Here is a 26,590-nt window from a genome sequence, read left to right on the forward strand (position 1 = left end):
ATTGCTAGTTTTGATCTGTGGAGAGGAAAAGGATGACTGAGGTGCATCATTCCCAAAGAACCTTCACTCTCAAACAGCTGGAACAGTTCAGAGATGTTCCAGCGTAAAAATGGGGAAATGAAATTTTCTCCTAGGATAACATCAAGCCTACATCATTCAACAGCCTCTGGCATACTCAGCCGTCAAGAGAGGCCTGCTGATGAGTTCAGCAAAACCAGACATTATCCATCTCTCCAGGATCAAATGTAAAATAAGAATCTTTCTTTTTTTTTTTTTTTTTTTGGGTCATGCTCTGATACCAGACCGGCCAGAGCAGCTGGTGGTTTGAAATCTGGAACTTCCCTTGTGACGGCAGATTCCATATATTTATTAGTATCATTTGCCGCTGTAAAATCAGTAATCTCTCTGCATGTTAGCTGCATGTAGTAGTTTCCCTTTGCTAGTGATTATTACTCCCTGATGCCCATGACTCTGAGACAAAGTCTTCCTCCCTGCTCCAAACAGGCACAAATGCCAGCCGGGAAGAGAAGCAAGTTTCATCCTCAGACAGAAGAGCAGAGATGATTGCAACAAGACCAACCGCACCCCACTTCTTGTCCTTCCCTTCTGCAAGTCAAAATGAACCCAGTAAGAGAGACAAGCTGTCTGCTAAGAACCCCTGGAAGGACTTTCTTCTCACCGCAAACAGCATGATGTGAACAGTTTGGTGTGCATGGAGGGAGTGGAGGCATTAGGAGGGGAAAAGCAGCTTGTGCTTCTTGGGATGGAGTGAAGTGGCTTGATAGTCATCTCAGGTGAAGAGACCTGTGTCTGTACCCAGAATGGGCCCTTTTCTGTGCTAATCGAACACAGTAGGTGTGACACCCATGGGCTTCCCTGTTCAGTCTGAAGCCGAAATTATGCCTCTGCCTGGATCCCTTACCCAAAAGGCACATTTCATTTATCCCACGTGTCTGTTTTGGGCTCACAGCATTGCAAGGGAAAAAGCTGAAATAAAATAGCTTCTTTGCTCTTCAGTTCCCATAGCGTACTTCATGACTGCTCCTGCAAAGGGCTCGTACCTGGTCCATGCTGCATGTGCAGATCCCATCCATGGTTCCTGGGACTAAAATTTGTTCTGTGCAGCTGTTACTCCTCCCTTAGAAAACACGTGGCCCCGCTGAGCGCTGGCAGTGGCTGCCATCATCCCTTTGCCATGCAAATGTCTGGTTTCTCCTCTCAGGAAACCCCACAAGGTCATTTCAAGAACAAGTGGGTTGGTCCAGTGGGAAGTGGTGGTGGAGAGATGCTCCAGATCAAAGCAACCCCCACGCAGGGACCGCCAGATCAATGCGTGGCAGCTGCAGCATGGCACGGGGATGGACTTGTCTCCTCTTGGAGTGGCACATCACCATCAAAGGCACTTCAAGCTGTTTTTCCCCTTGCTCTGCTGAATACCCACCTCTGGCTCCAGACAGAGTCGTCTCTGGGGTTACATCTAACACAAATTCCTCCCTGACCTCAAAATATTTGGAGCACTTGAAAGCTTTCCTATCCCAACAGACTAGTTTTAGCACCTTGAAACCTTTGCTGGCGAGTCCCAGCAACAGGTGTAACACTAAGAAAACCCAAACCCAGAAGCCGACATACCGTGCTGCTCCCTCAGAGACTGAAGGAATGGGAGGAAAGTTGCATGCAGTAGCGGAGATGAAAGATGCTGCAATGACTTTTTGCTGACATGTACAAATGTGATCCTGACTATTAACTTTAATGACCTGCCATTATGTGAGGGAAAAAGAGGGAGGGATCTAATTTTTTGTAATTACTTTAATTGCCACCCTGTGGTCTTGTTTCGTGCTGCTGGTTTTGCAGTCAGGTGGGAAAAAAAAGCCAATCCTCCCCCTGACCCCCAAGTATCTCAGATTTGGGTTCTCTCCTGTCCCAGTTATGCAAAATTAAATCATCCAGGGAACCTAGAAAATGCTTCTGCAGATTTAAATGCTAAATGAGAGCTCCATTTTTTAATATAGCTTTGAAATGGCAGAACTGCATCTATAGATTAGTCTTTGTAATTTAAATATAATTGAGCCCTTAAACAAACCATGGGTTTGCAAAGCATGAGCTAGTGGAACTGGGAGAGGCCATAAGTAGAGGGAAGGAGTGCATTTCCTTGTGTGTGAGGAAGACTTGATTGTGTAAGGTCTGTTTACTCTGGTTAAGGGCTCTATTAAAGTTAATGAGACTAATTTCCTTCACCAAGTGCTTTGCAAGGGTCAGGGATGCAGAAACGGGCACTCGTTGCTGCAGGATTTTCAGTCCCCATATTGCAAATTCAATAGTATCTATCATCAGTTAATTGTCCCATAAATATGAACAATTATTCCATGAACAGAAGATGATTACACTGAACATATTAATATTTAGCAGTCATGCTTTTCATCTGTTATTCAAAATGCTCTACAGAACAGGGAAACATTCACGTTTTTGGTTTTAGAGGCTGAGAAAGTGAGGAGGAAGAAGAAGATGAAATCCAAGAGCAAGGCTAACAGGAGGATCCACAGGAGAGGCCAACGATGCACCCGCGGGGCTCTGCTGTCTCCAGGCTCTATTCCTGTTTAAGCCCAAACCCAAACTCATCCTCCAGACTGGGATGAAGGAGGAGTTTTGGGTTCTGCTCCAGCATCCATGCCAGACTGGCTGCATCTGGAGAGAAACTTCTTTTCTTTTCCTGAAACCCTTTTTTTGATGGAAAATGTGAATTCCATCACAGTGAAACGTGTAATGATCATTTTGCCCAATGATTAGCTTTAGAAAAAGCAAAGAAATAACTCCAAGAAAGCACTCAAAGGTCTTGTTTTCACATTTTTCAAAATGTACCATTTCAATTCTTGTTTCCAGCTTTCTCTTAATTGTATCAGTGGTTCCAAGACATTTTCAAGAAATCAATGAGAGGGATGGTTTCAATTTGATTGAAATGCAACATTTTATATGACCATTCTACTTGTCTTTCAGTTTGTGATTTGTCAAAAGCTTTTTAAAAATTGCCTGGTTTTGATCCAGCCCCAAATGAGTTTTTCCCTAGTTTTTTCAAAATTCCCAGTAAGCCCCCAAACCTCCTTTTTCTTACAAAGTCCTGCAGCTCCCTTCAGTGCCTCCCTGCTTCACTTTCCCTACTTGTAAAATATGGTTAATAATTTCCTGTCTAATGGAAGGGTTGAGATAATGAACTTCAGGGCTTTCAGGCCACTTGGAGGTACTCAGCTGGAGGCAGTTCATGTGTTAGCAGAGAGCCTTAGTACTTCTGGCCACCTTTGGGAGAGGTGGAAGCAGGAGCAGGGAAGGGTCCAGGGGCTGAACCTGATGCAGGGACACGTTGTGCATTTCTGGTGGCTTCACACCACCATCAGACAGCTGCCTGCAGAGCCTCAGCAAGGTTTATCCTGGCAACAGGCACGGGCTTTCACACCTGTACACAAGGCTGCGCATTGCTGAATTGAGTTTGGGCTAAGCGCCCGGGCTATGAGCTATTTTGAAGTCTCAGCAAGCTTAGCTTTTGATTTGAGGCTGAGCTTTTATTGCCACGACTTGGGGGAGGCCTTGTATGTGAGCAGAGCGCTCGGTGGGTGTTAATCTTCAGCCTTTGACATGTGCCCTGTGGGGTACAAAGCATAGAGAATTGCAAAGTCAAGACCTATTGTTGCATGCACCTTTCTCGCCACTTGTGCAACCTCCGAAGCATTTTTCTAACAAGTATTTGTATTCGTCCTTTGCTATTCTACTTGAGTTCTTGAACCTGCTAAAATTAAATCAAAGGGAAAATGGATAGTATCTTTGGGACTCCATAGAAACAGCACAACTCCTCTGGGACAAAGATCACATAGTTTAGGGGATTATGCTGGAAAGAGTTTAAAAGAAACTCCGTTAGAAGTAGGAGGTACCAGTACAAACTGCCCCCAAACTTTCTTACTCCATTCTGCAGATCCAAGTGATTTTACAATTTCCAATGAGCTTTGGAGGAGAAAACAAGCTTTGGCCTCAATCAAACCCAAGTAAGCAGGTGTATCGGTCCATTCCATTTCCATGTGCTCCTGGGAAGGGGGGCTGAATGACTGCCCTTGCCTGCAGGGCAAATCTGTGGCTTGTTTCATGTCTTGGGGCCATCTCATGCAAGGGTATGGAGTTAGTGTTGGTCAATAATTCAAAGCTATGTCCAGACAGATCCACCCAGCATTGAAACCTTGGGGAAGTATTACAAGTCATGTGGTCTGACAGTAGTTCACACAAACTGAATGAAAACTAATCATAAATACATGTGAATAGTCCAAATATACCAAAACCAGACCTAGCACCAAGAAAGAAGCCATGTGCTGGACACCTTTGTAGCTGGGCTGCGATAGCAGAACTTTCTCATGTCTGTTCTTTTTGCAGGGCAGGCTGAGCTTGGGGTGATGATGTGGGCAGCGTCACTTCAGAGATGTGTGTTCCCGTCTCTGTTTAAACAGACAACATCAGAAGGGCTGCACGGAGGAAGAAATGGTGGAGGAAAGACCTGGAGCTCTTGACACTGAAGTTCCTAAATGTCTCTGTGATCACCAGCCCCCTTTCTGCTAACTGGCAGACTCAACCAAGCAGGACAAAAAAGACACGGGTTGTTAAAGCAGAGCATTCCTGCTCAGGGTTGAAGCACATTGATAGGGAAATTTTCTGCAATGCTGTTTTGTAGAAAATTAGAAAGCTTCCCTCTCCAGGGCTCTTGGTCTGGTACATTTAATCACCATTAGACTCACAAGGGAAAAGAAGCAGCAAACATTCCTTATCCTTTTTATTGTTTTCCACTTAGTCAACAGTTAATATTTTTGGAAGCCCTGGTGTACTGATTGCTATAATTGAGTAACCCCCACAAAAGAGGAGCTGTGTCTTGCTTTTAGTCCAAAATGCTGCCCAACTCCAAGCAAAACTCAGCTAGAAAAAGAATAAAAAGAGCTAAAAAAAGTGCTGCGTGTGTAATTTATCTGAATGCCATTGCACGCTTGGGAAGGGCAGCAGGGAAACCAACATTCCTGTCTCCAGTGAGCATTCCACAGAAATTCATTGAGGAAAGAAAAAAAAAAGACCAGCCAACACACAAAACACTTCAAACAGCTTCCAAATGCTTCGATTTGCTCTGCAGAGAGGCAGCGTTTGCTTACCTTCTCCTCCAACCATTCCTCCATCTTGTTACTTGAAGGTGCTAAGCAGCTTAGTTGTTCCTAACCCGGATTCCTTTCCAAAGGTCTCTGTGTGCTATAGAAATTGGGGTATGTCGAAATAGGATCTCTGCCAGGAGGAGAGAGATGTCTGGCCTCCACAGTTCGGACCAGATATGGAGGTAGGCATTGAAGTCAAGACAGGTTGGAGTGCAAGGAACCAGAGCTTCTCCCATCCAAAGGGTGAATGGGTTTGGCAACCCATGCTGCAAGGTGGACTGGGGACAAGGACTGGGCTGGGCCAGAGCCCAGTGTCTGTGCAGGACCGACACCTCCTGCATGTCCCGCATCTGCAGTTGTGAAAGCTGGTGGGAAGCCAGCCTGACTTCTTTTATTAAAGGTGGTGCGACACCATCGTGAAAGGTCCAGTATCTCAAGCTGTTGATTGAACAGAAAACCACTGCAGTCGGTCTGCGTTAACGAATGTTGCCTGTCTCAGCAGGACAGGTAACCCGGGTGTTGTTGCATGGGTCCTTCTTCCTTTCCCAAGTTACGTCAGCAAAGTAATAGCATCACTGAAGCGACAGGTCACTACAACTACCTTGTACTCCTGATGTCTCACCAAGGCTTGCATCAGGAAATCTCTCAAATCCCATATGAAATAAACCTACTGGTCATCAGGTGACTCACTAACAGAGACTTCAAAGGAAATTCAATTCCTGAGAACTCTTTTTCTTTTCCTTAATAAAGGTACTTTCCTTTTCTATTTATTAATTAATTACCAACCAGAGCTATTGTTATATCCTGTCTAACAACTTTCCTTCTATTCTCATTCTTGTTTGCTCTGGTATGAAAAACTAATTTAAAGAGAAGACTTCAATGAGATCGTATTACAGTGTCACAAAGGAAGGAAACCAGGTTGGAAATCAAAAGTCCCAGGCACAGCAGGGGGAAAACACAGTCCTGGCTGGAGCAAGGACAGTGAATTCAATAGGGAGTGCATGGAGCCTCTGCTTGGATCTACAGAAACCTAGCTTAGCCAAAAGGATATTGTTTAACCAGTTTTCAGGTTTACTTAGCTTGGGCAGTGAAACTTGTCTGGCCAGTTAGAGCCATTTTCACTTTCCTGTTCTTTTTCTCAGAGGATGTGGGAAATTTGCAGAAAAGATGCAGAAAAGATTCTGCAAGGGAAAGCTAAAATCCAGTAGTATGTTTTTGCTGAAAAAGAGGAAAATAACTCTAAATTTAGACTGCTATGTACTTGATAGCAGAAATAAATTGAGAAATTTACTGAAAGATCCATTAGTTTTGACGTAAAATCTGATCCTGTTTCACACTCTCCAGAGATGTTGTTTGGTAAAGAGGAATCCAACACGCTTTTGGTCTCCATATGAAAGGGATGCAACTAATAAACGAGAGGGAAATTTGTCGTCAGTTGTTGGTTGCTATTTCAAACTGAGTATATTAGGAATGTCTTCTTTTTTTTCTTTTTTTTTCCTTTTTTTTTTCTTTTTTCTTTTTTTTTAAATGCGTAGGAAGCTGTTTCCACATGCCAAGTGATGAGTCCTTCTGCCAGCCTCCCTCCCCACCAGACAACTGTTTGGACACGGTGCCATGCTCCAGTGGAGTTATATGATTCAGTCCCTCAATGGGGGTATGTTAAAACTGTATCTGGCTCCTTCCAAGACAAACACATTTTTTTTAAGGCTGAATTCTACTGCACATATCCAGGATACCAGGTATAAGTCTCTATTCTGAGAAAAATCAGCATCCTCATTGCCCTTGTCTCTAGTCTACTCATCATCTAAGCATTTGTGGTTTTGAAATTAAAATCTCAGCTTAGAGAAGAGCTGTTTCAGTGGCACTGAGATCTTCTCTTAATCAGCAGAATTAGGTGTCTCCAATTTGTGCAGACTTCACTAAAGATTTAAATTTTTCCAGGAAGTTTCTGCCTCTGAAAATCAGATTCTTTTAAGGTGTTTTAGTGGCCAAAACTGGCAGTACTCCAACTCACCGACTGTTTTTGAACTTCTTGGCTCAGCAGAGCAGCAGCTGCTTGGTGGACACTAGAAAGTAAGATTTTGCTTTTGTACAGGTTTTGAGGCTGGCCCAGTCCCTACCTCCTCAGCTTATATTGAACCTGGATCAAGGATGATATTTTGGCTGGTCTTTTAAAGGTGGCTGTCACACATTTCTGGAGAGTGATGTATCATGTGGGCACTACAGGGGAGCACAGAGGGTGTTGGCCAGTCCAGGACTACTTTAAGTAAGAAAGTTGGGCATAGATTGCTGCTGTGTTCCTTGCAAAGGTACCTGAAAATAAAAATAGGTATAGCGGTGTCTGTAAGAATGGACATCAACAAAACTTCTGGGGATGCACCTCTGGCTGCAAGATGATGTGCAGACACCAGCTGGCTCCTGGACCCCAGTTTGGAGTGAGATTCTGGGAGAGAAATGGAAGAGAAACACCATTGTCTTTCTGCAACCTGTATTTTTGCAGGCGAATAGGAACTTGAATAGGGTCTGCAGGAAAAGACACGGCAGGCATTCACCACGACAGACAGGGGTAACCCACAGGCTCAACATCAGCTGAGGAAACCACCTCCTCTGTCCTTGCCAGAGCCTGCTCTGCCTTTCCTGCTTTCCTGACAAAACTGAGGGCCGTTACTGAATCAATGGGAAATCGAAAACCCGCAGCTGGCCGGGCCACCTGCGCCTGCAGCCCCCGTGGCCCGTCGCCCCCTCCCCAGGGACGGCATCCAGTTGTGGAGCGGGGCAGCGAGCGCTGGCATGGGTCCGAGCTGCGGGGTCAGCCGGGGAGGCAAGGGGCCACCCGGCCCCCAACACTGCGCCTGTTGTGGAGGGGGATTACTGCGGGAATTAGTGCCGGTGGATAGAGACGAACTCTCGGGCAACAACTGTGGGTGTCCTTTCCCCCAGCCCTTCCCAGGGAATCTGCCAGCCTGACCCGTCTCGAATGCAACCCCTGTGTGTCGGATCAGCACAGCTGTATGCGCGCCACTGCTAATCCGTCTGCACAACACGCCGTGCGCCAGCTGCCCGGCCCAGGGGCCGGGGGGACGGGACGGTGCCAGGGCCCACTGTAGGATGGTCCGGACCCCCCCCTGCATCCTCTGACCTGTGGAAGGAACTCAGCCATTGATGGAGGTTTCTGGTCCAGATGCAGCCCGACTCTGGTCCAGGAGGTATGCAAGCCTTCAGCTCTCTTCGCTCAGTCTCCTCCTCACCTCTCCCTTTGCACATCCCTGGCACATTGTGTTGCACAGAATGGCTGCAATCGCAAGTTGATAAATCCTCTACTCTCCTGTCAGGTCCGTGTTTGCCAAGCAGAAGGTAGTGATGCTTCGTCATCCTCACTGTGAGCCTGGCTGCATCCCTTTGGGCCACGGCAGCATGTATGGCTCCAGGCTCAAGCACGTAGGTACCAGTGCAGAAATCGCCATCACTCTTCCCAAAGTGCTTTGAGATCTTCTGAGAAAACAGTGCAAGACCTATTTCCGCCCCGCCCCCCCGTTTCTGGGGTAATTAGTAATTAGTCCCTGTGAGTTAATTTCCCAGCCGTCGGGACCAGCAGATGGATTGCAGATCTGCATCGCCCGCACCGGATGAGGATCCTGTCACAGCGCCGTGCTCTCGGCTCCAGAACACGCAGCATGTTTGCCTCTGATTAGGATTGCTCTTGCTTTCCAGCTTTCTGTCACCACGCTATTGTTTTATAACTTGATACCTAATTTATTTTAATGACAACAAATAATTTGGCAAGTGCTCTCCATCCTCGTTCTGGCAAAATTCTGTTCTAAGATTGATAAAGCTGTTAAGTTGGGGGTGTGTGGGGTGTGTGTTTTGTGCTGTTAGTTTGGAGTTGGGGTTTTTTTTCTGGTAGAAACCTAAAGACATCAAGGAATTCTTTGAAAAATTACCATTGACACCCCCGCCTTTCCTTCAGAGCTGTCAGTCAAAGGAGAAGCTGCCATGCCAAAACTGTGTATTGACAAAGCGATGGGTAACACACAGAGCTGAGCAAGGCAGGGCTGGGAGCCCACTGCATCCCTCTTCCCTTCCCTTGCAGCAGGAATGACAATGTTATCCTTTTTCTCTCTGCTCACCAAAGAGCTGGGCTGCTCGGTGCCCTGTCCAGGAGGCAGCAAATCCCTTCTCCCCAAGCAGGACTGGCTGCAATCCCTGTCCCTAAGAGGCTGATGCACCCCTTAGAGGCATTTCCAGGGGTCTTCCCAACTCAAGCAAAGTTACAGGGAGGTGCACAAGTTTGGCAGATGGGGTCGGGCTGGATCAAGTTGAAAGTCGGTGACCAATCCAGCAGCCGTTTTTGCAAGCATGACCAGAAGTGACTCCCTGAAGCTCAGTCAGTGACTCAGCAACAGGTTTGGCCTCAAGCCGCTGAAACCCTTCTCCAACAAACCTCTATGTTCTCCTCTTTCTGCATACAGGGTCAAACTCCAACTAAAGCTTCCCGTCTGTGTGGTGTTGTATTTGGAGTCCGCCTGCCTTTCTGGGTGTCCCCATGGCAGAGCTGCAAGGAGGAGGCTGTTACCCTGCGTGCACCAGGGACACCCCATCAGCCTTGCTCCCACAGACTCATCCCACGACATGGAAGCAAGACCAGGATTAAATTCAGCTCCCTACAAAAGACTGGCGTTAATGTATGCTGCAGGCAGCAGTAGCCTTTAGGGTCTGCATGGATCAGACAAGACCAGAGGTCTGGAAGGGGCAGAAATAGTCTTTGTAAGAGGTCTTCTCTCCTTCCTACATGAGACACAGCTCTGAGCTTATCCTGCCTGACCTCCGGGCCGTACCGGTTTGTTCAGCCTGCAGATAGACTGATGGACTGCAGAGATTCACTCTCCTGGAAAAACACACTCCTTCTTTCTTCTGGGGTCCTGGGGAAGCTCTAGTCTTATTTCGTATTCCGATAAGTAAAAACAAAGAGCCAAAGTGGAGCAAAACCAGATGCATTAATTAAACAAACACAAACTCTACAGTCCCTGCACGTCCCCAATGTGAAGTTGGCTCTGATTTATCAGGACACATTTGGCTTGCGAAGAATGAGGCCAAATGTCTCAACATCTACAGCTCTCTGCTCACAGGAGCCCACAACACTTGACTTTTCGGTGCTGGCTCGTGGGCTTGCAGAGAGCTGTACCGACATGTTGCCGGCCCGGGGGAAGCCGGCTGCCCATGAAACAACCCCTCCTTGTCCTCGCTGGTATGTGAGCCCACGGCCAGCGACCCGAGTGGGACACACAGATGGCACCACCACCCAGCAGAAACCAGCTTCTTTGCGAAGAATAACGCCTCTGCAGCGTTTCTTTTCTGTAGCTCTAAAAATAAAGCGACAAACAAATGGGAAGGGACACGTGAACCGAGGACCGCAGCGTGGAGAGCAGGAGCTGGGAGGGTGAAGAGGAAGCAGTGCCTGGAGATCTGGCTCTGGGATTCACAGTCTGTTGCTTTAAAATTTGAAAATATATTCCTGGGGGACACTTGAAGGGGATGAATACTAAGGAAAGGATGAATCACAGGCCAATGATAATAGTTATTATTAAGCCAATCTCCTGCTGAGGCCAAAAAGAGTTCACTCCTTTGTATCATTAAGTCTTCCAGTATTATAAGAGGTTGCTGCAACAGGGATCAGACCTTCTATCTGTGCTCACTGGGGAGAGGTCCAGAAACGATGGGTTACACTGCAGCAAAGGAGTTTAAAGACAGAAAAATCATTCTACCTGGAAGGAGTTAAGCACTGGGAGAAACTGCCTTGGGTCAAAGCAGGAGTCATCATCCTGGAAACTCGGTCAGACCAGGTTTGACCCACAGCTGCCAGCCACCACTTGAGAGCTGCTGCTCCAGCCCAGGGCAGGAGGATGGATGAGATGACCTCTGCAGGTCCCTCCCAGCCTTGTTTTCCATCATTCAATGACAATAGCATACAGTTTGTGGAGTGATGCTGATTGCAGAGCTTCTTTGTCCAGCAGATGTGTCTGTCTGTTGTTACTAGCACTGGATTGCCATCAGTGGCCTCTGGCGTGTGGTTTCCTTCCCCAGAGTTAACCCTTGTTTAAATCACACGCCACAGCAGAGCAGACGTGCTCTGCTACAGTCCAGAAACCTCTCAGGCGCTGCACTGCCTTAGTCTAGAGGCCTCAATTGTGCCTTATTTGTAAGCCAGTAATGCAACGTTCAGGGGCTGCCATCTAAGTCTGGGATTTGTTGTGCAAATGCTAAAATGTGCAGTGGAGGATTTAGCTAAGACCAAAATACCACAACGAGCTGGAAAGCCACCTTCTCCACTGGCAGTGCCCAAGGTCGAGGGGGTTCTTTCTATGACTGATAGGGATAAATCCATGGGATAAATTAGGCTGTGGCTGTTTCTGGCTCAGACTGCCCCTGCCACTGCTGACTGGAGAAACTTAGAGACTACTTGGGCAGTAAAAAGATTGACTATCATCACCTCCAAATCTTGCTGCATGAAATTGTTGCTTGTTTCTGCTCAGAACTGGGTTTCCTGCAGTGTTTTTTCCCCTAACATAGCTGCTATCAAATATATTGTTAGGCAATAGTTCATATTTAAATACATACTGATAACTGGGAAGGCTCGGATCATTGCATACATTTTGCATTTGAACTTCAGTGATTTCTGAGCCTGCTTACTCTCTCAAGCATGCCATATATGTGGTTTATTCACAGGCAGAGCTAATAATTGCAGTTTCATATGGAAGGGAAGGCATCAGAATTCAGTAATGACTATTTGATGGAAGGAGAATACCAGTAAGACAGAGGTCATAAAAATACCATACACAAACCCAGCTGTTTATCCATTTCCTCCATTGCTCATCATTGCAATGTCTGCTGGCTGAATTATTTCCTTTCTGTTTAAAGGAAGAGGAACAACGAGGCAACCAAAAAGAAATCAAGACCTAAATTGAATGCAAAAGGTTCCCAACTGAAAAAAACTTTTTTTTTTTTTTTTCTTTTTTTGCAAGTGCATCGCTGAGTTGAGTTATGCTGGCGGATGGTGCAGAGAAGCTGGCATTTGAGAGAGTGTAAAAATATAGGCCATGTCTAATTGCAACTATTTTGCCTGCTCTGGCTTACAGCAAATTGAGATGTTTTCAAGCAAGACGTTCTGTTACCCTGATAAGGTAAGTCATAATTAGGTGGGATCTTCCTCAATTAGCTCCAAACTTAACTTGACCTCTAGGTGTTTAATTAGGGGCTGTCAGCCCAGAAAGGTTCCTGGAAAGTTGTTTTTAGCTGTACCCGAGATGGCTGCGAACCTCGAGCCCAGTCTGCGGGGTGCGGATGCAGTTTGGGGAGGTGCTGCTGTTCCCTGCAAGTGCTGCTCATGCCGGAGCCGCGTTTCCCACACCGCTGGCTGCAGCAGCCGCAGGGATGCTGTGGATGCAGCCCCGAGGCCCCGGCTGGGATGCAGGCATGGTCCTGAGCTCAGGGCGAGTGAAGACAGCCCAGTCCCAAGGTCAGATGGGTATGTAACCTTCCCTTCTGGCTCTATCCCAATGGCCTTTTTTTACCTCTGCCTAACCTGGAGGGCCCAGAGGAAGGACGAACGTGCCATCCATCCGTTCATCCCCCTTGTCCTGCTCTGTGGCCAGGAATTTCCATGCTGCTCCTTAGGCAAGGGCTGATTTGGAGTCCCCTGAACAATCGTCAGGAAGGAAGACAATAACGATTTTAAATGAAAATAGTTACAAGTGGGGAGTTGCAGTGCTGAGACATAATTCATTTCAGACTGGCTGTCTTGCAGCTATTTGCCAATTCCTTCAGCATGTAATCTTCCCATTTCCTACAGGCGAACTCTTTTTTGCACACTTATAATTAGGTGTGTTTTTTTCTCCTCTCTCTCACTAACCTCAGGCTCCAGGCTCGCAGCTTCCGAAAGTAGCTCACGTCCCATTAATTTTTTTTTTTTTTTTTTTTTATTACCCTGTACTGCAGGGGAGAGGGGGGGTGGGGAAGGAGATTACACTGAGAGTCAGAGGGAAATGTTTTGGCCACCGTGTCCTGGAGCAGTTTAGGAAGGAGATGGGAGCCAAGAGAGCGGTTGCAAAGGGTTGGGGGCCAATTGGGCTGATATGTGCCCAGTGGCCCAGGGAGGAGTGGGTGGCTGAGGGTGGGAGAGAGCTTTGCCATGGGAACGGCGGCGTCTCGGGGAGGCTTTCCTCTGCACAGCTGACTGCTTGACTTCACCGAGCAAAACCTCGAGCAGAGGCGGTTTCCCCTTTATTGCTTTGGGGATTTGACATGATTACATACATTAACTTGTGGCTTTTCTCTTGTAATTGTTGGTTACTTCCTATAAATGTGTATGCATGGATATACTCACATGCATATATATATATACACACATACATGGATGTGTCTGTATATAGGTACAGAAGTATACATAATATTATTGGACTTATCACACCTTAAAGCAGGTCCCATCAAATACCAGCTACAGGGACTCTGAAAATATGCCCTGGGTGGTTTGGGAAATGGAACTGTATTTATCTGCCTATTTCTTATCTATTTGTTTTAGCCTCTAAGCTCCACATTTGCAGGGCCCTGGGTAACGGATAAAGTCAAGACCGTTGTCTCATGGGTGCCTGGGCAGAGAGAAGGGATGAAGGCTCAAACGATCCTCGTTTCCTGATTAGAGGCTGCAGGAACCAGTGCCCGAGCTTCCCCTGGTTTGTATATGAGGTGGTGTGGGATGCATGCCAGGTTACAAAGAATTGGGATTTTCAAGATTTGAAGGTAATTGCCTCTGGTTTCTATCCAGAGAGCATTTCTTTAGTTTCATAAAATACATATTGTAGGAGGTGCGAGAGAAATTATGAGTTGGTCTGTTATGGAGGCAGAGAACCACATTTAGGTGATGCTCGTTGGATATCTAACCTGAAAGGGGGAATTGAAACATGTATGTATAGCTGGGCTGGGGTCAGAAGATGCCTGCTTGGCTAGGTGGAGGTAATGAGGATGAGACACATGGCCCAAATTTACATATGAAGGAAAGAGGCCAGTTATGCTCCATTTTCTTTGCCCTACACAATGTTATGCAAATCAGAAGGGTATTTTGTGTGAAAACAGTCTGAAAAAAAATCTGAAAATATGATTATCTTCTGATTGCATCCTGAAGATGGAGAAGAGACGTTAAAGGAGAATTACTAACTGCTTATTCAAAATTTTTTGCACTGTTTTATATTTCATTAATCCCTTTCTTCAGGGGTTCTGCATCTCATCCACAGGGGCAAGGAAGGATTTATTTCTGACCCTTTTAGCACAATTTAGCTTCTGGTTTTGAGATTGTTTTTTCTTTTCTTTTTCTTTTTCTTTTTCTTTATTTCCTCTGAAACAGTGGAAATTGGCCACAGCTAGGAACAGGATGTTGAGCAAAGCACTTATGCTCCTAGTGGTATTAAAATCTTTTGGATGCCTGGTGGATAGATCATTTCTCCATGCTCTGGGTTAAACAAACTGTCTGATTTAGGGTGCAGAAATGACTTCTCTCAGGTCAGAAGGGTGATGACTTTGGAGCATGCATAGGATCACTGAGGATTTCCCCCAGCAAATATTGCAGGAAACTTGACATTAGTGATGCTCTTGCACATTACAATGAGGTTTCTGTGTCTTAGAAGGTGCTGGAAGGTTTCTGTGATAGCAGTGGATGGGAGATGTGGGGAGTGGGTGTCCTGTGAACCTCCCTGGACTAAATGCCTCTTGTTTTTAAAAAAAAATCAAGGAACTGTTATGGTACATTAAGTGTGGTCCATTGCAGTCCTGTGTTCCCAAAGCTTTTCTTTCCAAGTGACCTTGTTGTCTTTACTCTAGCATGACACAGAAAGATTTCCTGAATGTCTCTTTCCTGATTTGCCCTAAATCCTGGACCTGACAGTGTCCCCTGCCTGACTGGTGCTCTGCCCAGGTCATCCTTCTGCACCGAGCTCCATTTCCCCCAGCACACTTCACTGATGTTAAGCAGCAGACCACAGTAGAACCTAAATTTGAGCTGTTCAGGTCCATAGGGTGATTTAACTACTGCTAAGGGTGTTATACCTGGCATTGGTGCAGAGATAACTCATCAGACAAAATGTTAACCTGGCTGCAGCCATAGACTTTCCATTTGACTTGCGATAAAGAAACTTATCAGCTAATTACAGCTGGACTTGGAGACTTTCAAAGAACTTGCAGGGTTTCCCCCCACCCCATTCTTAAGAAAATGTAGTAAAAAGGACAATTCAGGCTAGAGTTGAATGAAAACCCACAGATCTCCCAATTTAATCTGTGTCACAGGATCTCTTGTTCCCTGTGCAGCAACAGACCCTTTGGGGACTGGCTGAGGCTCGTACCACGGCACGGCTTGGCTCCGGCGAGGTTTTGACAGGCTCCAAGGATTAGCCAGCAAAGTTTGCCTTGGGGAGCTATTGCCACAGAGCGGAGTGCAGCAGCTCCGTCTGCTCCTTGTCTTTTTGCAAGAAAAACAGCACTGGCTGATTGCGGCCCCTGTGCCATGGTACGGCTCGAAAGGGAACTGCTTCACAGCTGGAAGGAGCCATCATCCGATGACCTGTAAAACGAAACCCCTCGCAACACAAGGCGATGTGTTTCTGGAGGGAGTTCTGCACGGGATTACGGTCACAGGGAAAATGCCTGGCTGCCACTAAGGAGAGCCCAAAGCTAGCGGCTGCTCTGTGTGCTCCTGGAACTAAGAGAAATGTTCATCTGTAACACTGGGGTATAGCAGGTAGTGAGGTAGAGGATTACAGATATGCCAAAATTTTTTTGTGTTCAAAAGCCATTAAAACTTATTAAAGTGAATGCAGATTTCATAGTTGTCTGCTAAATGACTTACAAGATGCAAGCTTTCATTTGGGTGGTCTTTTCCTCCTATATCTCATCTCGCCCTGTCACTCTGTTTCACCCTGTTGAGCTGCAGCAGAAACCCAGGACTTTGCAGATCAGTTCTCTAATACAGAGCGTGGGGGGTGGTTTGGTATCTTTCTTTTTTTTTTTTTTTTTAATTTATCTTATTGATACCAGTCTTGGAACAAGGACAATCCCGTCTTCCAGGAATCTCAGCTCAAAATCACAGCCCGTTTCCCAAGCACTTTTTCCACCCTGGGAACTAAGGCTAATCACAGCCTTTGTAACCCACCCGCTTCTCACCACGGTCCTGCCCGATAATCTCTGCTCAGCTGCACGGGACCCTGCACAGGCAGCAAGACTGGACATTTCCTTCTGCTAAGACCAATATTGCTGCCTGATAGCCTAACAATCCAACAATACTTAAAGAAAACGTGACCAAAGGTATTTTAATGTCATTCCACAGAACAAACTATGCTGCATTACATTTCAGTTGCCATGTTTCTAGCAGGACAGAAGGCTTTTCAATACTTAAAGGGGCCTTATAAGAGAGATGGCAACAGACCTTTAGTAGGGCCTATAGTGATAGGACAAGGGGTAAAGGTTTTAAATTAAAGGAGAATAGATTTAGACTAGATATAAGGAAGACATTTTTTATGGTGAGGGTGGTGAAAGACTGGCACAGGTTGCCCAGACAGGTGGTAGATGCCCCATCCCTGGAAACACTCAAGGTCAGGTTGGATGGGACTCCGAGCAACCTGATCGCATTGAAGATGTCCCTGCTTGTTGCAGGGGGGTTGGACTAGATGATCCTTAAAGGTCCTTTCCAACCCAAACCATTCTACGATTCTATGATTTTGGAAGGGACCAGCAATGGGCAACAAAAAGGACTGAAGATGTGAAAAGGCTTAAAATGAGATTGTGTAGTTTGGAGAGGAGAAAAGTAAAAGGTGTTTTGAACTGTGCCCTCCTATATTTGATGGGGAGCTGCATGCAAGTAAGGAGCCCCAGTGCCAGAGGCCAAAATGCAGCCCAATGGGTGGCTTCCCCCACAGCCCAGCACATGCTTAAACTCCTGAACCACAAGCGATTTTCATGGCGTGGTGTAATCTATCCATCCCAGCCTTGCTAGGATGACAAGGAGAGACAGAATAATTTTCTCCAGTTCAAGAAGACAGCAAAGTGCTGCTTACAGTAACCATTAGCGCTTAAATCCCTTCATTCCTACAGAATGAAATGGATACCGATAATTATTAATGGACAATAAACTTGCAGACTGGAAAGGCAAAATTCATCCAACCATGAACAGAGTAGTATTTACAAATATGTCGGCCCAGTGGAAAGTTCTGCTGAAATCGTATTACTCACTGGTGGGGTTTTTTTTTTTTAGTAAATCTTCTTGAATATTGTTTTAAGGAATTTTGTTTTAGGGAAATGCCTGATCTGCTTATGTCAGGGAAGTTAAATTGTTCTGGGTATCAAAGGGTTAACAAAAGTTGGTTTTGGTTGCTGCTTCTTTATGGCACTTGAAATATACTGACTGAAATAACGTTCTAAGATGACTTGGGAATTAACTGAAATAGCAATTTTCAAGTAAAAAATAGTGATTTTTTTTTCCAACTTTCCATATTTCTTGGTAATAAATAAAACTTTTGAATTGAATTTTTTTATTTTAAATATCAATAGGTTTTGTTGTAATGTTTCTAAACACATCCATTAAGAATTTTCTGTACCATTTATTTAGTTGTTCCTACTTTGACCTTTTTTTAGAAAATTATTTTGGGATTTAAAAAAAACCACTTTGAAATACTGGAATTTCCAGTAAATTGAAATTCTATTTTTTGAGTCACTTTTTGTCTTTGGCTGATAACTGCACATGATAACAAGGTAACAAGCCTACGGTGGTGTACAATTATCATACTCTGTTCATGGGCTTGTCCCTTTAAATTTGTCTGGAGTCTGGTCCCTAGAAGCTAAGTCCCATGCAGAGCAATCCACTCAGCCCAGTTATTCCAGTAACGGGTGGGAGAGTGTTCACAGCAGTGACAGAGACGTTGTCTTTGGGTAGGACTGTTTAGGAGTTCTTCAAGCAAATTAGAGGCCATCAGCAAATGGCTTGGTCAATGTTTTCATGATTGCATGACTTTGTTCCAAGGTTTCTGATCTCTACCACTGTGGATATTTCAAGGTTAGTTAATTGCTTGAGTTCTATTTAATCGCTGAACTACTTTCTTTGCGGCTGACACATTTCAGGCCACCACTGTGCACCAAGGAGGTGCCCTCACCAGCTGTTAGACAGGGAACTGGGAAGGACATTTACCATGGCCCAGGCTCGCTGCCTTCCTGGAAAGGAAAAATAGTTTTTTGGATGGATGCCAGTGAGGTACTCTCCTGCAGCTCTCTGCTCAAGGATAGCTGATGACCAAGCCTGACCCATTCTGCACTTAGCTGACAGATAGTTCTGGACAGCAAAAAAGGCAGATGGCTGAGAAGAGAAAACCTTTTACAGCATGGGATTAGTGTCCTCTGGCCAGCTGGCTATTTGTGCATACTTTATTCAGACATGTAGGATAATTTATGTGTTCGATGGACCAGAACCGACTCTGGGAGCCTTAAGGGTCTTCCATCATCCTGAGAATGAAATAGCTGATGCAGACATTAGAAATTACTATTTTTACAGAAACCTCTGCATCTGAAAATTCTGGATAAATTTAACACCACTCAGGTCCTACCTTCCTCCCCACTCCTGACACATCCACCAAAGCCCTTTGCACAATTCTGCTTACCTGGACTTGGACTAGTTAAAAAAACTTGCCCTCTTATTCCTAGGAGGGCTGTTCTTCTGTTTCTCTTGCTTGCTTCCAAAAGACAAACCAGATCTGAATTTTCCTAACAAAACCTACTTTTGTGAGATATCCAGCTGACTCCTCTAGGATCTGGATGGCAGAAAGGGGAGCCAGAGAGGTGGACAGACACATGGGTGCTCCTGCAAATCAACCTGCTTCCAAATGGTGAGCCAACCTAGTGAAAGTTGTCATTTCTGTAGCGTACTTTTTAAAAAAACAAAACAAAACATGATTTTCTTGCATTGCAGAAGTTCCTCAGAGGAACCCTCCAAACCCCAGGGATCTCTTACACTACGCATTTGAAATTCAGCTCCAACATAAGGCTAGACATGAAGAGCTCAGCCCACGTAGGAGCCAGAGCAACCTCCTGGGGTGTGTGTTACAAGAGCCTTCCATCTTTGCCAATCCACAGAGGTCATGAGTTGTCACAGCCAGCAGCTGCAGAGCCTGTGCACTTTGGTTCAAGCTGTTACAGCTTTTAACTGAGGAGTGGATTTATCAGGGATGAGAAAAATGAGCTTTAGCTCTCCCATTAACTATATCCTCTTGCTCCCTTGGCAGCTTGCACAGTCAGCTGCTGCCCACCAGCTCCTCTGGTGAGAAGCCACAGTACCAGGACGATGATTTTTCTGTAATTCTGTAGCACTTACGAGCCCCACCACACTGGATCCTGCATCTGAAGGGGCTATCTGCGTGCTGATATCCCTCTAAGAGCACTAGCTTTCTGCAGGACTGAGCTCTTCCCACCAGCCTGAGCATCACACAGTCCTGGCAGTGAAGCAGGATCCCCATGGGCAAAGTCTAGCTTGTGAAGGTGGTACCTGAATTCTGGTGACCCCAGCCTGACCTCTGAGGATCAGATATGTCAGGCACTTCGGCTCCTTGCGTTCCTCCTGACTCTGCTCACAAAGGAGCTACATCGTGATGAAAAGGTGTTTGCAGGTCTTCTGCAGTGAAAAGCTGGGTCCTGCCGGGCACCTCCCTCCTGCCCAGGCAGGATGCTGGCTGTTTCGTCCCTAGGTAGTGCCTAAATCACAGTCTTATTTCTTCTCCATACCCTAGAGTTTCTGAAAATGGGGAAGAAACAGCACAAGTAAAGGTGGGTGCATAGTCCTGGCTGCAGGGGTCTGAGCTTCAGCTGACATAAGGTAAGGACTGCGGGAAGACTCTTTTTATGTGAATCAGCAGTAGCTTGTAATGCAAGCACCGGGACCAGTCCGGTTCCTGTCAGTGTTGATGACAAAGGTTTGTTGGCTTCGGTAGGCTACAATTGTGCACTCTTTGATGTATATAACTTTTTTTGATACCATGTGTTTTGAATTTCAGCTTTTGCATTTAAGCCTCTTCGCTTCAACCTCCACCCCTCAAACATTCAAGAAAGAGAAAACAAAAATAGCAAGAACAGTTTAAGTCAGTCCCTTTGGCTATGCAGTGCTAGCATCTTAGAAAACAGTTGATGCCTGTATACTTGTGGCATTCCTTCATTAACTCAAGTTACCAATCAGCTTCCTTTAGGAAAGCAGCCTGGAAGAGAGATACAAGCAAGTACAGAAAGAAAACCAGGGTAAGAACAGTAATGTGGGACACCTTGGTACTTTCCCAAAGGCCAGAGATAAATGTCTCTGGTCTTTGTGCGTGAACACAGAAGCTTCCTGCCCGGCAGTTGTTATCGAGGTAGAGAAATGGGATGAAAACAGACTCTTGCTTGTCCCTGATATGTTCTCCTCGTCTTCCTCATGTGCTATAACCCAACCAGCCCCCAAATAACTAGTCTGGAAACAGCATTTTCCAAGCGGATGGGTTATCTGCACCTGATCCGTCCACCTGCAGCCTGCTCTGCGATGGCCACTTTTGGTGATGGATGAATCCTCTCTCCCCAGCTGGCAGCTCTGCGCTGACTTTCCATGTCCTGGCTGCTGCTCAGCTCTTCCTTTTGCTTCCAGTTCAGTTTCTCTGCAATGTTGGAGTGGATGCTGCTGCAGGGATGCCCCCACTTTGGGGATCTGCATCCTCTTTTGCAGAACCAGATCATCTCCTGTCTTTGGTTCATCCCCTTGATTCCTTGACCCCACCAGCCTCCTCTGCTACAGCCTTCCTAGGTGTCCCTTGAGTACCTTCTAGCCCTTGAAGTTTTTTGGACTGTTCCTCTCCTTGACTCTTTTTTTGGGTGTCCTCTGAGCCCTCCTTGGCTCTTCCCTTGCAGTGGTCCCACCACCCTCCCCGCTGTCCTGTGAGGATCCTTTGGACACACTCAGGGCAGATGCATCTTCAGCACTTCTGAGTGAAGCAGAGATAGCTCCCTCCAGCTGGCATCTCAAGTGTTAATCCAGCCCAGAAAAAGGAGATGATTTTTTCTGAGAATCTTTTGGTCTTTTTTTTTTTTCCTTGTTTTGGTTTTTTTTGAGCTGTTAACTGACATCTGAATGGGAGATATGAATATAGAAATTATTCTTTGCTGAAAGCTGCAGAAAAGCCACAACCCTCAGATCAAACAAGTTTTTGTGCCACAGCAAAATTAAATCCTTGTGATTTCCATATTCTTCAGTCAACAGGCTGGCGCCCAAATCGTTGCCATAGCTACTTAAGTACAGGCTGTCAGGAGCAGGGGAGGGAGCGGGAGACACGCTGTCCGAGGGTTAAGTAGCTGTTTAATTATTCAACCCAATATCTGGCAAGCACTCCAGATTGACAAAGGGGGGTCTCCTGTGATCTCTGGCTGGATAGATCACTTTAACCCATTCTCCTCCCTCCCCGTGCACTGCATGCCACAGTCCCTGATGAAAGGAAAAGTGGATTTACTTTGCTTTGCTTTTCTTTCCCCCGTCCCCCGTTGCTTATTTTCCTCTGTCAAACTTGCTGGAGACTCTGAGTCAATGAGTGTGCTGGCTCAGCGACTTACGAAATGGGATAACACGCCCCTTTTGACACCTGCGCCCATCCCCAGCCCGTGCCTCAGTTTACCCACCTCCCGGAGCCTCAGGGGGTGGTGACACTGCGCAGCAGGAGCCTTTGCTGCAGGGACCCCAATGTGTCGCCTCTTCCCAGGCTGCCGCATTTGCTGGGCAGGAGGAGGTTTTCTCGCAGGAGGGAGGTTGCAGCACCAGGAACATGCTGTGGTGTGACCGTGGCCTTCAGCATTAATCCTCCTAAGGCACTTGGGGAGCTTGGCACGAGGGCTGCTGGAGAAGTGCAAACTACAGCTGCAAAGCACAATTGCACAACGCTGGCTGAGCAGGAGAGGATGATGTTAGCTGCCTCGAGAACCTCCCCGCGATGGTTTTTCTCAACTTTGCATGTATGGCATATTGGGAGCATAGGCTGCTTTTCGCTAATGGAGCAAAACAATGAAAATACTTGGAAAAAGATCAACTATGCTGGTCAAGACTCCCTCATTAAGGAGAGTTGTGTTTTCAGATGCCTTCCTCTCTTTTCAGCTCTCCCTTACTATTTAACTCTAGAGAAACCCAGGCTCTCACTCATACAAACTCGAGAGCTTTTTCTTTCTGGAAATCGTATTAAAAGCATTGCCTGGCCAAGCTCCTTTGCCAAGCTGATTATTGTGTTGTCCTGTGATCTGAAAACATTGGGGGTAAGGTAAGGTAACAGTGCAAACTCCACCGCTTAGTCATTGCTGGACATGAAATACTGCTTTAGTTATCAAAGAAACATGTTGAAAGTGGACGCTGATAGCCCCTGGGGGTCCAGCTACCTGGCTGGGGCCAACAAAAAGAGACAGATTAATGAGGTCTATGGCCAGTTGCTTCTGTACTCTTTTCTTAACCTTTATTTTCCAGAGACTTCCAGACAGATAAAGGACAGTGCCTGGTTAATCATTTATCCATCTGCATATCTAGCCTTTCTTTCATACTCTTCTCTGGCCTCAGAGGAAAAATTAACATATTTATTTTCTGTTTTCTCCCCCACAATCCTACGGAAGCAATTTTGGTCACAATAGGAAGTCATGTCCCATCCAATTCAGGTTTTTTTTTTTGTTTTTTTTTTTTTTTTTTAAAGAAAAAGAAAAAAGAAAAAGGAAGCACGTTAGAGCAATTGGAAAGGTCTGCTGGGGAGAGGGTGCTCCAGCCGGCCCTGGCCTGCCTTGAAATGTTTTCTGCTCCAGCATATTTTTAGCTACTGTCACAGAGTGATTTCCTTGCTGATCTGCTCGGGGTTCATGTTGCATTGCTGAAAAGCTCACTTGCTTCAGTGCAGACCTCCAAGCTAGAGAGCTTCTGACCACAGATTTTCATCTGGATGGTTTTCTATTGTCATGGGCCAAATAGTGAAGCCTTTTCTCAGCCTTTTTGCAGACCAAAGTCCCATTGGATCGGTGGCCTGACTCATCTCTGTGCACTTTCTCCAAAGCCCCTTGCTCTGTCAGATGTTCACCACCATCCCTGCTTTGCCACGGGATGCTCTGACCCTGCGATGGGCTGTCTCCAGCTCTGCCTGCAGCCTGAGACTTTCACCCTGTTCACTTCTGTCACAGCCACGCGTTGGGCAGGACCCGCCTGGGGAGGACAGAGATGCACAGTCAGCTCTTTGGAGAGGCGCAGCTACTCAGACCGCAGTGGGGTATCTGCATCTGTCCTGGAGCCCATGCCTCAGTTTCCCCATCTTCATACTTCAGTGGTTTTTTATTTCTTTTTGTTTGTTTGTTCTTGAAATTATATTTTGTAAATAATATTGGTCACAAAGCTGTGTGGCATTGCAACATTCCCTGTATAATATATCCTTCCTCTCTGTGTTTTCCTGAAAAACCATATCCCAGAATGATCATGAAACGTTCCAAGAAGAAATGCCAAGAATTTCCTAGTAAATGTCTTGGCTCTTGATGTCTTGGGTTTTTGTTTTTCTATAAGTAATGAAACTGAAGCATCATTTAAAATCTTTATTGAGTCTGCTAAGCTGGGTTGCATTTCACTGCCTCCTGGTTTCTTGGGAAGGCTGATTTCAGCCCACAAGCCACCTTGGCCTTCTCTGTTCAGAAGAGAAAGATATTGGATATTCAGGCAATAAAATCTCATTCACCTGATGGGACATCAGAAACGCAGTGTCCAGGGGAAGGCACAGCAGACTGATTTCCTGGGCCATACTGGGATATTTGTGTAGTAACGGGGCACTTCTTTGATTAGAGTGTGACTAAATGGCAGGGATAGTACAGCTAGGAGTAGACAACACATATGCATCATCTCCAGGCGTCTTCTTGTACCCACTTGTGCACTCTGTCACTTGGTTTTTCTAGGTGGTGGGATATTAGTAACAGATAAGTGTTTTCAGGGTGAGGTTTATTTGGCTTCAGCTGAGCTACAGCAGCTCTGCATTTATCATCTGCTTCGTTTGGACTCATTTAAAGTTTAAATAAAATGACATTTTCATTCTGGATGCTGGTGGCAGGACGGGTGATGGGGTTGTGGTGACTGTTCACAGCTGGCAGGTCCGTGTTCTTCCTGTAGATCAGCAAAGGTTGAGCTACAGCGCTGGCACCGGGCGGTCACTTGATCCTGCGTTTTCCTTTGCCAAAAATGACTCTGGATTTTGGGTGCTTTGATTTACTGCAACCTATACTCAGAGACATGAAAATCCTCAGTTGCAGAGGTTAGGAAAAACTGCTAACTGTCAGGAACTGGGACCGTTATGGTGTTTTCTTGAGCACTGGGTTTGCTGGTAGCATCGGTCCCTGCACTTGCTCCAGTCCCAGTCCCAATGCCCCACACAGTTTTCTATGCCAGAAGCCTGACCGGCACTTTGGCAGCGTTTAAAGCCTTCCCAAGGTGAATGGGAGTTTTCTGGTGGCATAACAACAGCCTGGAAGGTAATGGACATAACAACTGCTTCTTCTGCTGCCCCCAGTCAGCTAACGGGACCTCTGAGAAGGACAAGATCTCACCTCCGCTTCGCTGGCCTTTTGTCACTGGTCAGCTCCCTGCCTAGAAGGGCAGGTTTTTTCCTACGGCACATCAGGCTGCGAAGGCGCTTCAGCCAACACTGCTCAAAACTTTTGGGTTGGAAAAACCAGCATCACTCAAATCAAGGAGCGGGACAAAAAGCCCTTCTGATTTCACAGGGGAAGCCGGACTAGCAGGCCTGCGAGCAGGACGGCATGGGGCTGTGTTGAGATTAATTTGCTTAATTGTTGCATGCTGTTAGCAACAGTTACCATGTTTACCGGTTGAGTCAGTAATGCTTGTTAAAACTCTAATTCAAAGGGACCTCAAGTAATAAAAACAACAGCCTTGGAATGATATTTCACATTGGCTACTGTTGCTTTGTTACAGCAAACATAACGCTGCCTCCTCCACCGAGCCTTCTCCTGTTTGGGGCAATAGCAAGCCTTTATGGATAAGGCATGTGGCATTTCACATTTTGCAAAATGTGAGTTTTTCTCCTCTGGATGTGGTGTGCAGAGGCAGCAGGAAATTGTGCCCCCGCCCATTGCCATGGCAATGCAGACCTGGGGCTTGCATCTCCCACCCTGCCTAGCAGAAGAGCCCGAGGCAGCACCCAGTTATTGCTGCGGGAGCCTTTGCAAAATCGGTGGGAAGATTTCTCCGGCTCCAGAGGAATGTAGGTTGTGCCTTAATATCTTCTCGGTTCTACCTTGCTCTCTGGAAGGATGTCACTGTCGTTTGATGAACGTGTGTGGAGACAGACTTTTCTTGTGCATATGTTTCAAAATGCAAGTAGAGAACCTAACTGCTTTCTAGCATCTATAAATTTATCCCCCTCACCCCTCTTCGTACAGATGGGGCCAATGAAGACAGACCCCATGTGTCTCTCTTGCCATGACACACCAGCAAGGGATGCTGATGGCAGCTGAGGACAGGAATGTGGGTGTTCTTTCTGTTCTGATCTGATTTGGTGAGCTCTTCTCCCTTTGCCATCTTGGTATGTAGGTGGGAAAGAGACAGAAGTCGTTAAGCAAGGAAATGAGAACTAATCCAGTTTGAGTCTAATCACCTGATAGCCAATGGCTGTAACATTCAAGAAAGGAATGGCTGTATCTATGTATAATGAGACACCACTGAGCTCCAGTACTTAGGATTTGTGATCCCAGTATTTCTGCACAAATGCCTATTTCTAACTTGTTGGCACATGTCCTCTTAATTGCCCATTATCACTGTATCTGTATTACTGGCATGCCATATTTCTCTTTTCTTGGTATCACCTTGCTCTGTCTCACAGAACCAAATCAGAATTAAGACAGAAACTTGGTCTGATCTGGTATGGGAACATGCATGGGCTATTATGACACTATCTGTGAGTTCAAGGCAGACATAGGCATACACATCAAAAAGTTATTCAAACCACTGTGTCTACACGGCTGTGTGGCTCTGACTTCCTAAAGAGCTATGGGAGAGAGTTAAGGGTTACAACCACCCCACTCCTTTCTGCACATGCTAGTTTAGTTGTCGCACCTGCATCTTTAACTTTCTTTGACCACAGAGGAAGCCAGAGTCTTTCAGCCTTAGACACCATGGCAGATGCTTAAATCCATTATTCACAGCAGAATAACTGGGGTTTCTTTTATACCATAGAGGCAGGTATCAAGCAGACGGGAATGAGAACAGTAGAAAGGGTAAAGCAGGAAAGGAGAACTTGAAACAAAGACATATGCTTAGAAACTTCCCTGATGGTGGGTAATGGCTCAGAGCAAAGGCAATGCCCCTGGAAGCTGCA

The 26,590-nt window shown here is 46.0% G+C and overlaps 1 long non-coding RNA gene across 2 annotated transcripts; it reads left to right on the top strand.

The window, feature by feature from the left end:
* The first annotated feature begins 16,720 nt into the window (after positions 1-16,720).
* Positions 16,721-22,900, top strand: LOC142603985 (uncharacterized). Of its 2 annotated transcripts, XR_012837874.1 has the most exons (3): positions 16,721-18,252; positions 18,894-19,075; positions 19,159-22,900. It is a non-coding gene; the product is annotated as an uncharacterized LOC142603985 (long non-coding RNA). The 2 variants fall into 2 exon arrangements; XR_012837873.1 differs by having other exon boundaries at positions 16,721-19,075.
* The last annotated feature ends 3,690 nt before the right edge of the window (positions 22,901-26,590 follow it).

Source organism: Balearica regulorum, chromosome 15, assembly GCF_011004875.1.
Source record: "Balearica regulorum gibbericeps isolate bBalReg1 chromosome 15, bBalReg1.pri, whole genome shotgun sequence".
Classification (NCBI taxonomy): Eukaryota; Metazoa; Chordata; class Aves; order Gruiformes; family Gruidae; genus Balearica; species Balearica regulorum.